This window comes from Pristiophorus japonicus, chromosome 3 (assembly GCF_044704955.1).
Source record: "Pristiophorus japonicus isolate sPriJap1 chromosome 3, sPriJap1.hap1, whole genome shotgun sequence".
Classification (NCBI taxonomy): domain Eukaryota; kingdom Metazoa; phylum Chordata; class Chondrichthyes; family Pristiophoridae; genus Pristiophorus; species Pristiophorus japonicus.
The window spans coordinates 117,945,807-117,959,112 of NC_091979.1; the positions used below are offsets into that span (position 1 = coordinate 117,945,807).

The 13,306-nt window shown below is 49.0% G+C and overlaps 1 long non-coding RNA gene across 1 annotated transcript; it reads left to right on the forward strand.

Annotated features, from left to right (window-relative positions):
• The first annotated feature begins 2,500 nt into the window (after positions 1-2,500).
• LOC139258273 (uncharacterized) lies at positions 2,501-11,758 on the forward strand. The gene is made up of 3 exons (XR_011592366.1): positions 2,501-2,687; positions 3,215-3,278; positions 11,680-11,758. It is a non-coding gene; the product is annotated as an uncharacterized lncRNA (long non-coding RNA).
• The last annotated feature ends 1,548 nt before the right edge of the window (positions 11,759-13,306 follow it).

Below are 13,306 nucleotides of genomic sequence, written 5' to 3' on the forward strand. Positions count from 1 at the left end.
TTTAGAAGGATGAGAGGGGATGTCATAGAAACATATAAGATTCTGACGGGACTGGACAGGTTAGATGCGGGAAGAATGTTCCCAATGTTGGGGAAGTCCAGAACCAGGGGACAAAGTCTTAGAATAAGGGCTAGGCCATTTAAGACTGAGATGAGGAGAAACTTTTTCACTCAGAGAGTTGTTAACCTGTGGAATTCTCTGCCGCAGAGAGTTGTTGATGCCAGTTCATTGGATATATTCAAGAGGGAGTTAGATATGGCCCTTACGGTTGGGGGATCAAGGGGTATGGAGAGAAAGCGGGAGGGGGTGCTGAGGGAGTGATCAGCCATGATCTTGTTAAATGGCGGTGCAGGCTCGAAGGGCCAAATGGCCTACTCCTGCACCTATTTTCTATGTTTCTATGTTTCTATGTCCTGCTGCTGGCTGCGAGGGGTTGGGGGTGGAGGCGGGGGGGGGGGGAGGGGGTGGGGAAAGAGTGGTGTTGGGGGTGTAGGAGTGTGGAGGGACACACAAAGCGAAGGGTTGGGGGGTGGGGGGGGAGGGGCGGAGAGCGCTGTTGGGGGTGTGGGAGACATTGGTGGATTAGGGTGGGTTACACCACGTTACTCTAACAGTCAGTCCCTGACAGAGGCACGTTAATGCCAAACAGTTAGTTACAAATGAGAGATAATCTAGTCCAAGATGAGTTATTCAAGTAATAGGTTGGACTAATGGGGTATGATGTTTTCCGAAGGATCAACTTAGCCACAATTAGGTGTTGATGTGTCTGCCTCAGCTGGGAGTCTAAACTTGCTTATTTATAAAAAGAGAAACAACTGTCCTCACTCAGCAGATATAAGGCAAAATATCATCGCAAGAGGTTTTAGGCCATTTTAAGTGATGTGTTTAATGCTTTAGTCCTTTGTGTTTCATGCTTCCCACCCCCAGTCTCTGGCTGTGCCTGCACTGAACTTAACTCTCGGTAAGGTTTTTCAGAACTTACAAAAGTGGGCACTTACTCCGTTGAATATGAAAACATGGGCCTTACGCTTAACATCCATAAGACAAAGGCCCTCCACCAGCCTGTCACCGCCGCTCAGCACTGCTCTCCAATCATTAAGATCCACAGCGCGGCCTTCGACAACGTGGACCATTTCCCATATCTCAGAAGCCTCTTATCAACAAAGGCAGACATTGATGCGGAGATTCAACATCGCCTCCAGTGTACCAGTGCAGCCTTTGGCCATCTGAGGAAAAGAGTGTTTGAAGACCAGGCCCTCAAATCTACCACCAAGCTCATGGTCTACAGGGCTGTAGTAATAACAGCCATTCTGTATGGATCTGAGGCATGGACGATGTATAGAAGGCACCTCAAGTCGCTGGAGATATTTCACCAACGATGTCTCCGCAAGATCCTGCAAATCCTCTGGGAGGACAGGCACACCAACATCAGTGTCCTCGACCAGGCTAACATCCCCAGTATTGAAGCACTGACCACATTCGATCAGCTTCACTGGGCAGGCCACATAGTTCGCATGCCAGATACGAGACTCCCTAAGCAAATGCTTTATGCGGAGCTCCTTCATGGTAAACGAGCCAAAGGAGGACAGTGGAAACATTATAAGGACACCCTCAAAGCCTCGCTGGTAAAGTGCGACATCACCACTGACACCTGGGAGACCCTGGCCACAGACCGCCCGAGGTGGAGAAAGTGCATCCGGGAGGGCAACGAGCTCTTCGAGTCTCAACGCAAAGAGCATGAAGAGGCCAAGCGCAGGCAGCGGAAGGAGCGCGCGGCAAACCAGCCCTACCGACCCCTTCCCCCGACGAATGTCTGTCCCACCTGTAACAGGGGTCTGTGGCTCTCATATCGGACTGTTCAGCCATCAAAGAACTCACTTTGGGAGTGGAAGCAAGTCTTCCTTGATTCCAAGGGACTGCCTATGATGATGACTCCGTTCTAAGTTAGTTTGGAGTAACTTTTTGCAGTTCAAACTTGCAAAGCAGGCCTAAGTGGTTGGACACACCCCCTTTTGAAAAAAAAATGAACAAAAACGAAACTAAACCAACTCACTAGAACTGGAGCAACCTAAATGCCGAGAATTGCGATTTCTAAGATACTCCAAACTAAACTAGTTGCTCCAAAAAAATAGGAGCAACTCCACCCGAAACTTGGGCCCATTTTATTCTTAAAAACCCTCCCCACTACGGTAAGTTTATTCTTAACCATAATTAATAAAACTTTTTAAAAATTGGGAAAATACTTTATTTTTATAAGACATAATAACTTTAATTTCAATTAATTTTAAATGTGTGGTCTGTTTTTTATTTTTTATTATTTTGTGTGATTGCTTTTGTTTCCATTAATAGCACTGAGAACTCGTAGATACGCGAGTCGCAGTGCTATCAATGGGAACCTGTGAAATACTTACCTGATTGGCTGAGCAATCACACATGACTGCAACTTCTGCGTCGGGACCCTCTGGGCGGGAGCGCGCTTCGCAGCACGGGAGGAGAAGGCCTCCCCATCGGAAATCAGGGCGCCTCCTAGACCACTAGGTAAATTCGTAAAAAATTTCCAGCATGGAGGCAATTGTCCGTGGGAAGACCCCCAGAGGAATTTCTGGGCCATTGTGTGTAAAACAGACTGCCAATTCGTTTTCACTACCTTGTGATATTCAGAGAATCGTCTCAGGTAAATGGAACAGGTAAATGCTGACACTTTAAAATTGGAATTCCCTTTGGGAATGTTTACATAAGTGGTTACAATAGAGCCTGCATCATACTCAAGATTTTTTAGTAATATACAAGTTGATCTCCCATGGCATTGCACATGAGTCTAGACCAAGTGTAGTGGTAGTGTTGCAGCACCTCCATTGAGGGAGGGTGTAATTATAGTGTGACAAGTTTACATTGGCAGTTGTCATTCAAAACACAGACATAGAAATTTCTAATGGAGAGTTCACAGGATGTATACGCAAATGTGAGATTTTTAAAGATAGATACTTTTGTCATTGGTTCAACATTCAAGAGCATGACATCAGTATCAAAATACAGCATAATGGATTATTTACATAGCTGAACCATTTCCTGCAGTGCTTCTCCTGTGCTAACTCCCAGATGGTTCCATTTATAGGCAGGAACCAAAATGGGAACAGGTGACCAAAAGAAATGTGGTTGCTACTGAGCATGTGCTTATTTTCTTCAGTTTTTGCTTCTGTTTTCTTTACTACAGGTTCCTTCACGATCTGTGCATAAAAGTGAATGAAAGTAATGTTGCTGCCCAATCCTGAATGCAGGTGAGTTTCTGCCCAACTATGCCACTGATGTCATGCTGCTTAGAGTTGGCTTTGGTGACACGGACACAAGTGCCTTCTGTAAACAATGTTGTGGCTGTGTACTGCCTCCAACAGTGGCTGTTTTTTGTACTTCACTTGTACTTTGTAAATGGAGTCGGTCCCTCTCTTGTCACATTCACCCATTTATACTGGATAATGGATATGGCAACACAATGAACAGGTGGCAACTCAGCACATCTGAGGTACCGAAAGCTACACCAGACCTGCCCAGGATGCAACTGACACGTAATTTCCCATTGTGTCTCAGAAGGTCCGTGCAAGCTTGCAATGTTAAACATCTATGGCTGCCCCAAGCCTGTGTAACAAGCAAAAGTATACATGCAAGAGAAAGAAAATCGGTACTGCGGTAGATTTTAGCATTTTGTTTAACTTAGTTATTGCATCGCTTACCTTCTTTTGTGCTGAACATATAAGATACATTTGCAATGCCATAACAATAATGTGTTAAAGTTCCTTAATTCATCAACCTAATATGTTTATATTTTATAATCATATAAATAACCTAGTAAAAGAAGAAAGCTTTTTTTAGTGAGGAGGGGGGAAGAATAAACAAATAAATAAAGCCCTTAAACAAATACTGCAAATCTATCCTGGGAGGAAGAACTAAAAAGAAATCATAATATGAATAATGAAAAATTAGAGATTTTTGGGAGAAGATGAACAAAGTTATTTGTTAATCAAGTTCTGTAAAGAGCGAGGTAAATATCACAACATATTTGAGGCTATACATTTTGGTATCAGGAAGGTGTGCAATATTTTTTTACCTCGTATTAGTCCTGTGATACATTGCTTCAGTACATTTGCTGTATTATAGCAATGGAGAAACTATTTTTGTGAGGTTATGCATTTTGGCAGAAAAAATTGAAGAGCAAATTATTAATTAAATGGAGAACAATTGCAAAGTGCTGCAGTACAGCAGGACCTGGGGGTCCTGGTGCATGAAACATAAAAGGATAGTATGCAGGTACAGCAAGTGATCAGGAAGATCAATGGAATCTTGGCCTTTATTACAAAGGGGATGGGGTATAAAAGCAGGGAAGTCTTGCTACAGTTATACAGGGTATTGGTGAGGCCACACCTGGAATACTGCGTACAGTTTTGGTTTCCATATTTAAGAAAGGATATACTTGCTTTGGAGGCAGTTTAGAGAAGGTTCACTAGGTTGATTCCGGAGATGAGTGGGTTGACTTATGAGGAAAGGTTGAGTAGGTTGGGCCTCTACTCATTGGAATTCAGAAGAATGAGAGGTAATCTTATTGAAACGTATAAGATTATGAGGGGGCTTGACAAGGTGGATGCAGAGAGGATGTTTCTACTGATAGGGGAGACTAGAACTAGGGGGCATAGTCTTAGAATAAGGGGCCGCCCATTTAAAACTGAGATGAGGAGGAATTTCTTCTCTCAGAGGGTTGTAAATCTGTGGAATTCGCTGCCTCAGAGAGCTGTGGAAGCTGGGTCATTGAATATATTTAAGACAGGGATAGACAGTTTCTTAACCGATAAGGGAATAAGGGGTTATGGGGAGTGGGCAGGACAGTGGACCCGAGTCCATGAGCAGATCAGCTATGATCGTATTAAATGGCGGCGCAGGCTTGAGGGGCCAAATGACCTACTCTGCTCCTATTTCTTATGTTCTTATGTTCTTATTTTTGATTTGAGGCCTGAGCGGGACTGCAGTAGATGTGAGAAACTGGACTCCAGGTCCAAGATTATGAAACTTTAAATAATGAGTGGATCTCCCATGGACTTCCATGTGAGTCTGGGAATGTAGTGTTTTCTAACATGGCTTACCAAAGCCCAACTATTACATCCTCTCAACAGCACTGTTGGATCTCTCAGATGGAGCACACATGCACAGTGTTCATATTCGAGCTCCATTTAGGACCAGCTGAATCCAAAGGTTCCTCACTCCTCCTCCTCCTCTCAGCCTTAAAGGATTGCTCCCCGAGGCTGAGGCCATCCTCGTTGCAGCCACCGGGAATTTTGAGCCCAGGATACCGGCCGCCTGCTGTATAACCTGTAAAGCAGGTTAAAGTAGAGGCTTCAAGCCTCATTATAATACTTACATTGCCGACCCGGCTCCTGGCAGAGAGTTGGCAGCCTGTCCCTCATCCCGCCTGAGTGAAAGGTGAAAGTGGGCAAGCTGGGGTCGGGTTTTACATTTTGTACAACTTTTATTAAAGAGACCAAGGTCACGCCAGTTTGAGCTTACAGTATACAGTCATGTGGAGTTATTCTGAACATAACAATTGGCGACGAGTAACAGATCACGGACTTTCACGCGGTTATGGCTGCCGTTGGTATTCTTGAGAGATTTGTTGAGGGTGATGATTGGGAAGCCTTCGTTGAGCATCTTGACCAGTACTTCGTAGCCAATAAGCTGATACGGAAGATACCGCGGTCAAGCGCAGGGCGATTCTCCTCACCGTTTGTGGGTCGACGATATAGGGCCTTGTCAAAAATCTGCTAGCACCGATGAAACCAACGGACAAGACATATGCAGAGTTGTGCACGCTGGTTCAGGAACACCTCAAGCCGAAGGAGAGCATCTTAATGGCCAGGTATGGCTTTTATATGCACCATCGCTCCGAGGGCCAGGACGTGGCGAGCTATGTCACCGACCTAAGACATCTTGCGGGACCGTGTGTATTTGCTGGGTTTTTGGGGGAAATGTTGCGGGACTTTTTCATGCTTGGAATTAGCCATGAGGTCATTCTTCGCAAACTGCTGTCTGCCAAATCCCTAGATCTGAGCAAGGCCATCATGATAGCCCAGGCTTTCATGTCCACGAACGATAACACTAAACAGATATCTTTGCGGCATCAAAACTCACCAGCAAGTACTGTGCATAAAATAACGCCTTCAGCAGGCAGAACTGTACATGGCAGGGCCTACATGCCTGCAGAGGCCAGACCTAGGATGACTCAAGAGTCCGCTGTGGGGCATGAATGCGAATCCAATAACATCATGTTGGCGCTGCGGGGATAATCATCGGGCCCATCAATGTCGATTCAAGCACTACATATGCAAGGACTGTGGAACAATGGGGCACCTCCAGCGAATGTGCAAACGTGTTGCGACTCACCACGTGGCAGAGTCGGCAGAAGATGACTGATCTGGCGCAGATCACGCTGAACGAGTAAGAGAGGCAACTCAACCCGAGGCTGAAGAGGAAGTGTATGGGTTACACACCAAAAGCCCTCCAATAATGTTGAAAGTCAAATTAAATGGCATTCCAGTTTCCATGGAATTGGACACGGGGGTGAGTCAGTCAATTATGAGCCAGAAGGCGTTTGAGAAACTGTGGGGCAACAAGGCACAAAGGCCAAAACTAAGCCCGATTCACACCAAGCTGTGCACTTACACCAAAGTGCTCATACCAGTCATTGGCAGTGCGGCAGTGAAGGTATTGTACGATGGAACTGTGCATGATTTATCACTATGGATTGTACCAGGTGATGGCCCAACGCTGTTCGGCAGAAGCTGGCTAGGAAAGATCCGATGGAACTGGGACGACATCAAAGCACTGTCTTCGGTGGATGACGCCTCGTGCGCCCAAGTGTTAAAAAAATTCCCGTCGTTATTTGAGCCAGGCATCGGCAAAGTCACAGGCGCCAAAGTGCAGATCCATCTAGTCCCTGATGCACGGCCCGTTCATCACAAGGCCCTAGCGGTTCTATATATGATGCGAGAGAAAGTCGAGATCGAGCTGGACAGACTTCAACGAGAGGGAATCATATCGGCAGTCGAGTTCAATGGGCCCAAGTTTCCACATGATTCGCGCCTGATTTTTAGGAGCAACTGGTGGAGAACGGACTATTTTAGAAATCGCAATTCTCCACATCTTTTTTTCTGCAGTTCTAGTCAGGTAGAACAGTTCTAGAACAGAATTTTTTCTTCAAAAGGGGGCGTGTCCGGCCACTGACACCTGATTTGAAAGTTTCCACAGTGAAAATGTACTCCAAACTAAAGTAGAATGGAGCCAGTGAAGATTTTTGTAGAACTGAAAAAACCTGTTCTACGCATTAAAAAATCAGGCGCAGGTTACAAATTAGGCGTCCAGAACGAGGTGGGGGGGAGGGGGGGGGAAGGGAACTCATTAAATTCGACAATAAATCCTTATTTATACTTCTACAAATATTATACAAATAAATCCAACCTGAATAAACATTTATAAGCCAAGAAAAGATTAAATAAACCATCTTCCTACCTGTGTGAAAGTGCTTCAGGCACAGAGAATTCTGCAGTCGTTCGTGCCGCTGAGCGGGAGGGGGAGAGAGAGAGAGAGAGAGAGGGAGGGAGAGAGAGAGAGAGGGGGGGGGAGGGAGGGAGAGAGAGGGGGGGAGGGAGGGAGAGAGAGAGAGGGGAGGGAGGGAGAGAGAGGGGGGGGAGGGAGAGGGAGAGAGAGAGAGAGGGAGGGAGGGAGAGAGAGAGAGGGGGAGGGAGGGAGAGAGAGAGAGGGGGAGGGAGGGAGAGAGAGAGAGGGGGAGGGAGGGAGAGAGAAAGAGGGGAGAGAGGGAGAGAGAGAGAGGGGAGGGAGAGAGAGAGAGCGGGGGGGGACAGAGAGCGGGGGGGAGAGAGAGGGGGGGCGGGTCGGGTCGGGGAACAGGAGCGCGGGTCGGGTCGGGTCGGGGGGGAGCGGGTGTCGGGTCGGGTCTGGTCGGCGGGAGGGGGAGGAGCGGGAGTCTGGTCGGCGGGGGGGGGGGGCGGCGCAGGTGTCGGGTCGGGTCTGGTCGGCGGGGGGGGGGGGGCGCGGGTGTCGGGTCGGGTCTGGTCGGCGGGAGGGGGAGGAGCGGGAGTCTGGTCGGCGGGGGGGGGAGCGGGTGTCGGGTCGGGTCTGGTCGGCGGGAGGGGAAGGAGCGGGAGTCTGGTCGGCGGGGGGGGGGAGCGGGTGTCGGGTCGGGTCTGGTCGGCGGGGGTGGGGGGGGGGAGCGAGTGTCGGGTCTGGTCGGGGGGGGGAGCAGGAGCTGGCTGTGGGAGGAGCCTCATTCACGCAGCCCCAGTGAGGCCATTCAGCCAGGGCTCGGGGCTGCGTGCTTCGGGCCCCTCCCACACAGTTCGGCGCCTGGAGCTACTGCACTTGCGTGTCGACTGTAGCGCGCATGTGCAGAGGTCCCGGCACTGTTTTCAGCGCCGGGACCTGGCTCCGCCCCGCCCCCACAGCTCGTGCTGGCTGCGCCGAGGGCCAGAGGACCTGTAAGTAGGTGGAGAATACCGAGGATTTTTTTAGGCGCCGTTTTAGGCCCAGCTAGGAGGGGCGCCCGTTTTTTTTCTTGTGGAAACTTGGGCCCAATGAGTGGGCCAGTCCAATTGTTCCAGTGTTGAAAAACGATGGGACGGTCAGAATCTACGGGGACTACAAGGTAACGATCAACTGAGTCTCGTTACAGGACCAGTACCCACTACCCAAAGTGGATGACCTGTTCGCAATGCTAGCAGGGGGGAAGTCGTTCACCAATCTGGATCTAACCTCTGCTTACATGACACAGGAGCTGGCTGAACCTTCGAAAAAATTGACGTGCATCAACACGCACAAAGGACTGTTCATATACCACAGATGCCCTTTTGGGATTCACTCGGCTGCGGCCATCTTCCAGAGGAACATGGAGAGTCTGCTGAAATCGGTTCCGCGCACCGTGGTGTTTCAAGACGACATCCTGATCACTGGTTGCAGCACCACCAAACACTTGCACAACCTGGAAGAGGTTCTAAAGTGACTGGACAGAGTGGGACTCAGGATGAAACGCTCCAAGTGTGTTTTACTGGCGCCAGAGGTCGAATTTTTGGGGAGAAAGATTGCGGCAGACGGCATCAGACCCACGGACTCAAAGACAGAGGCCATCAAGAATGCACCCAGACTACAGAATGTGATAGAGCTGCGTTCGTTCCTCGGACTCCTCAACTACTTTGATAACTTTCTACCGGGGTTGAGCACTTTGCTGGAACCTTTGCATTTATTGCTGCGCAAGAGTGACGACTGGGTTTGGGGTAAATCTCAAGAGACAGCCTTTAATAAGGCCAGAAACCTGCTATGTTGTAACAAGTTACTTGTATTGTATGACCCGTGTAAACGTTTAGTACTAGCTTGTGATGCATCTTCGTACAGGGTCAGCTGTGTGTTACAGCAAGCCAATGTGTCAGGCAAACCGCAACCGGTTGCATATGCGTTCAGAATTTTATCTAAGGCTGAAAGAGCCTACAGTATGGTTGAGAAAGAAGCATTAGCATGCGTAAACGGGGTTAAGAAAATGCACCAACACTATTTGGACTCCGGTTCGAGCTCGAAACTGACCACAAACCGCTCATTTCGCTGTTCTCAGAAAGCAAAGGTATTAACACCAATGCTTCGTCCCGCATCCAAAGATGGGCACTCACATTATCTGTGTATGACTATATAATCCGCCACAGACCAGGCACTGAGAACTGTGCTGATGCCCTCAGTCGGCTGCCATTGCCACCACCGGGGTGGAAATGGCACAACCTGAAGACTTGCTTCTTGTAATGGATGTTTTTGAGAGCGAGGGGTCACCCGTCATGGCTCGCCAGATCAGGACCTGGACTAACCAGGATCCTGTGCTATCACTAGTAAAAAGCTGTGTCCTTAATGGGAGCTGGTCGGCTGTTCCCGGAAAAATGCAAAACGAAATTAAGCCGTTTTACCGACACAAGGATGAAATGTCCATCCATTCGGATTGTCTCCTATAGAGGAATCACGTGGTTTTGCCAAAAAAAGGCAGGGAAACGTTTATATGCGACCTACACAGTACCCACCTAGGCATAGTCATGATGAAGGCTGTCACCAGGTCACACGTTTGGTGGCCTGGCATTGACTCGGAATTGGAGTTATGCGTATACCAATGTAACACTTTGCTCACAGTTGAGCAATGCACCAAAGGGAGGCCTCACTGAGACTGTGGTCATGGCCCTCCAAACCGTGGTCCAGGGTCCACGTAGATTTCGCTGGCCTCTTTCTAGGAAAGATGTTCCTTGTAGCAGTGGGTGCTTACTCTAAATGGATTGAATGTACAATAATATCATCATGTACGTCCACTGCCACCATTGAAAGCCTCCGGGCCATGTTCGCCATCCATGGTTTGCCCGACGTCCTTGTTAGTAACAATGGACCATGTTTCACCAGCTCGGAATTCAACGAGTTCATGACCTGCAATAGCATCATGCATGTCAGGTCTGCCCCGTTTAAGCCCGCATCCAATGGTCAAGCAGAACGGGCAGACCAAACTATCAAGCAGAGCTTGAAACGCGTGACGGGCGGTTCCCTGCAGACCCGGTTATCTCGGGTTCTGCTCAGCTACCGGACATGACCACACTCGCTTATTGGTGTTTCCCCTGCAGAATTGTTAATGAAGAGAGCACTCAATACCAGGTTCTCCCTCGTCCACTCCGACCTCAGTGATCATGTCGAAAACCGACGTCACTGGCCTAACGTGTACCATGATCGCGCGGCTGTATCGCATGACATTGAGGTTAATGACCTGTGTTTGTTCTTAATTACGCTCATGGTCCCAAATGGGTTGCTGGCACTGTTTTAGCCAAGGAGGGGAATAGAATGTTTGTTGTCAAACTTGTGAATGGACAAATGTGCAGAAAGCATTTGGATCAGACCAAACTGCGATTCACTAACAACCAAGAACAGTTTGAAGAGGACATTACCATCATTGATCCACCAACACACACCTAACCAGCAACCGACCTCGCTGCCAACCACGAGGATGAACACACCATGCCCAACAGTCCGTTCAGACCAGCCACACTGCCGTGCAGCAATGATCCGACCAACTCACCCATGCCAGAACTTCAACTCAAGCGATCAATCCAGGAACGTAGAGCCCTGGATCGCCTCAACTTGTAAATAACTTGTATCTAAGATTTGGGGGAGGGGCGGGGGGGGGCGGGGGGAGGAAAGTGATGTCATGCAAACATTACTAGTGTGTAAGACCTACCACCAGGGGGCGCAGCTGTTGGAGACCCAAGGGTCACCTGCACATCCCGGGCAAGCAGGTATAAAAGGCAGTCTACCATGCTGCTTCTGCACTTTGGAATTATATTAAAGAGATCAACGTCATAACAGTTTGAGCTTACAGTATACAGTCTTGAGTTATTCTGAACATAACAGGGACAACACGGTATGCTCGTTCCTAATCCTTCTTCTCACATCTCACTTCCCCCTCTTCCCACAATCTCTCCTCGTTTTCAAGCTGCTGATGCTGGATGCATGCATATCTTGCTTCCCCCCACCCCCTCCCCTCCCCCCCCCCCCCCGCCACACACACACACCCACTCCCCTAACCATAACCCGATTCTTGTGCCTTTCTGTATTCAGCTAATCAAGACCAAGCACCAGCCTGTCCCCGAGATGCTGCAGGACAGAGATGCGGGAGAAGGAATGAGGAAGAAGCAGATTCAGCGTCACTTGCAGACATCAGCTCAGAAACTGGCATTGCACGTACTTTAGAGGCTAGAGTAGAAGCAGGATCTGCACAAGGTGAGGCACAGGGCATGAGTGGGCTACAGCAAGGCCAGGGGGAAAGGGTAGCTCGGGGCCCAGCTCCCCAGAGGGTGAATTCATGCATGAGTTCTGCTGCAAAGAATTCAGATGAGGACCTCAACGGGGGAGGCCTTCAGAAGAAGGGCGATAGGCATGCACACCGAATTGCTAGGTGCAATGGCAAGCCTGCCATAGAGGCTCTTGGCAATGTCAAGGAGCATGGAGGACTCCACCTCCAACATTACACAGGACTTTGCGCAGAGATTGGAGCCCAGAATTTCCAGGTTGGAAGTGATGAAAAACCCCCAAAGAGACTGTGTTGACCCAGACATGATGGTGCGTGTGATGGCCAATGTCACGGCTGACATTGCAGCACAGGCGAAAGTGACCTAACAACTTAGTGCTGCAGCAGAAGCGCAGACTGCTCTCATGCAGTCACAGCTTGATGCCATCCAAACTCAGACTGCTGCCATTGTGGCTGGGTTTACCACTTGACCGGGGCTTGCAAGGTGTCACAGCATCCTAGCAATCTGTGCTCTAACAAATGGCTAGCAATGCTGAGGCGCCACCCTGGGAGAGTGGCAATGAGTTAGTGGAGCAGCACCTTGCTGTCCTCTCTCAGGATGGCAGCATTCCTGTTCCTACCACTGCGCCATTGCTCTTGCTGCTGCTGCTGCCCATCCCGAGTGGGTGCAGACTACAGCCGGGCCTTCGAAGCCCAGAGGTGCTCGAGGCTTCCTGCAAGGCTATCTGAAGTTTCCCCATGGAACTCAGCATCCTTCCCCCAGCCATGCTGCAGCCACTGGGGGAGCACTGCGTGGGAGCACTAGATCAGGAAAGGTCATCCAAATGATGGGCACTAAGGGATTGCACAAAGGTGATTAGTTCATATTGCAAGTGTAAATATGTATCAATTGATTTTTGATAAATTTATTAATTTTGTTTGGAATCTTTTGTGGTGGCTTTCATTTCAGCTTTGTGCCCGGAAGGACGCGGTGATATTCCGTGATAGAGGGATGGTATGATGGGGATGTGATGAGCAATGGGGATCTGGGGTTTCATTCATTGGAATTGGAGTCTGATGAGGCATTCAAGGACAGCCGATTTGGAAGGGGGATTGGCTGCCTGTCTCCTCCCTTCCTCTTGCTCATCTTCCTCTTCTCCTCCTCATCCTCCTCCAGAGGTGGTCGCGTAATCAAGAGATATGGAGATCGGACAAGAAAGTGGAGTTGAGGTCGAAGATCAGCCATGATCTTATTGAATGGTGGAGCAGGCACAAGGGGCTGTATGGCCTACTCCTGCTCCTAATTCTTATGTACTTATCCCTGGTGGAAAGCGCTGCATGCTCATGATGGCCAAGTTCTGAAGCATGCAGCAGACCACCACGATATGGGATACCCGCTCCGCCGAGTACTAGGAGGCTCCTCTCGAGCAGTTGAGGCAGCGGAAACTTTGCTTCAGT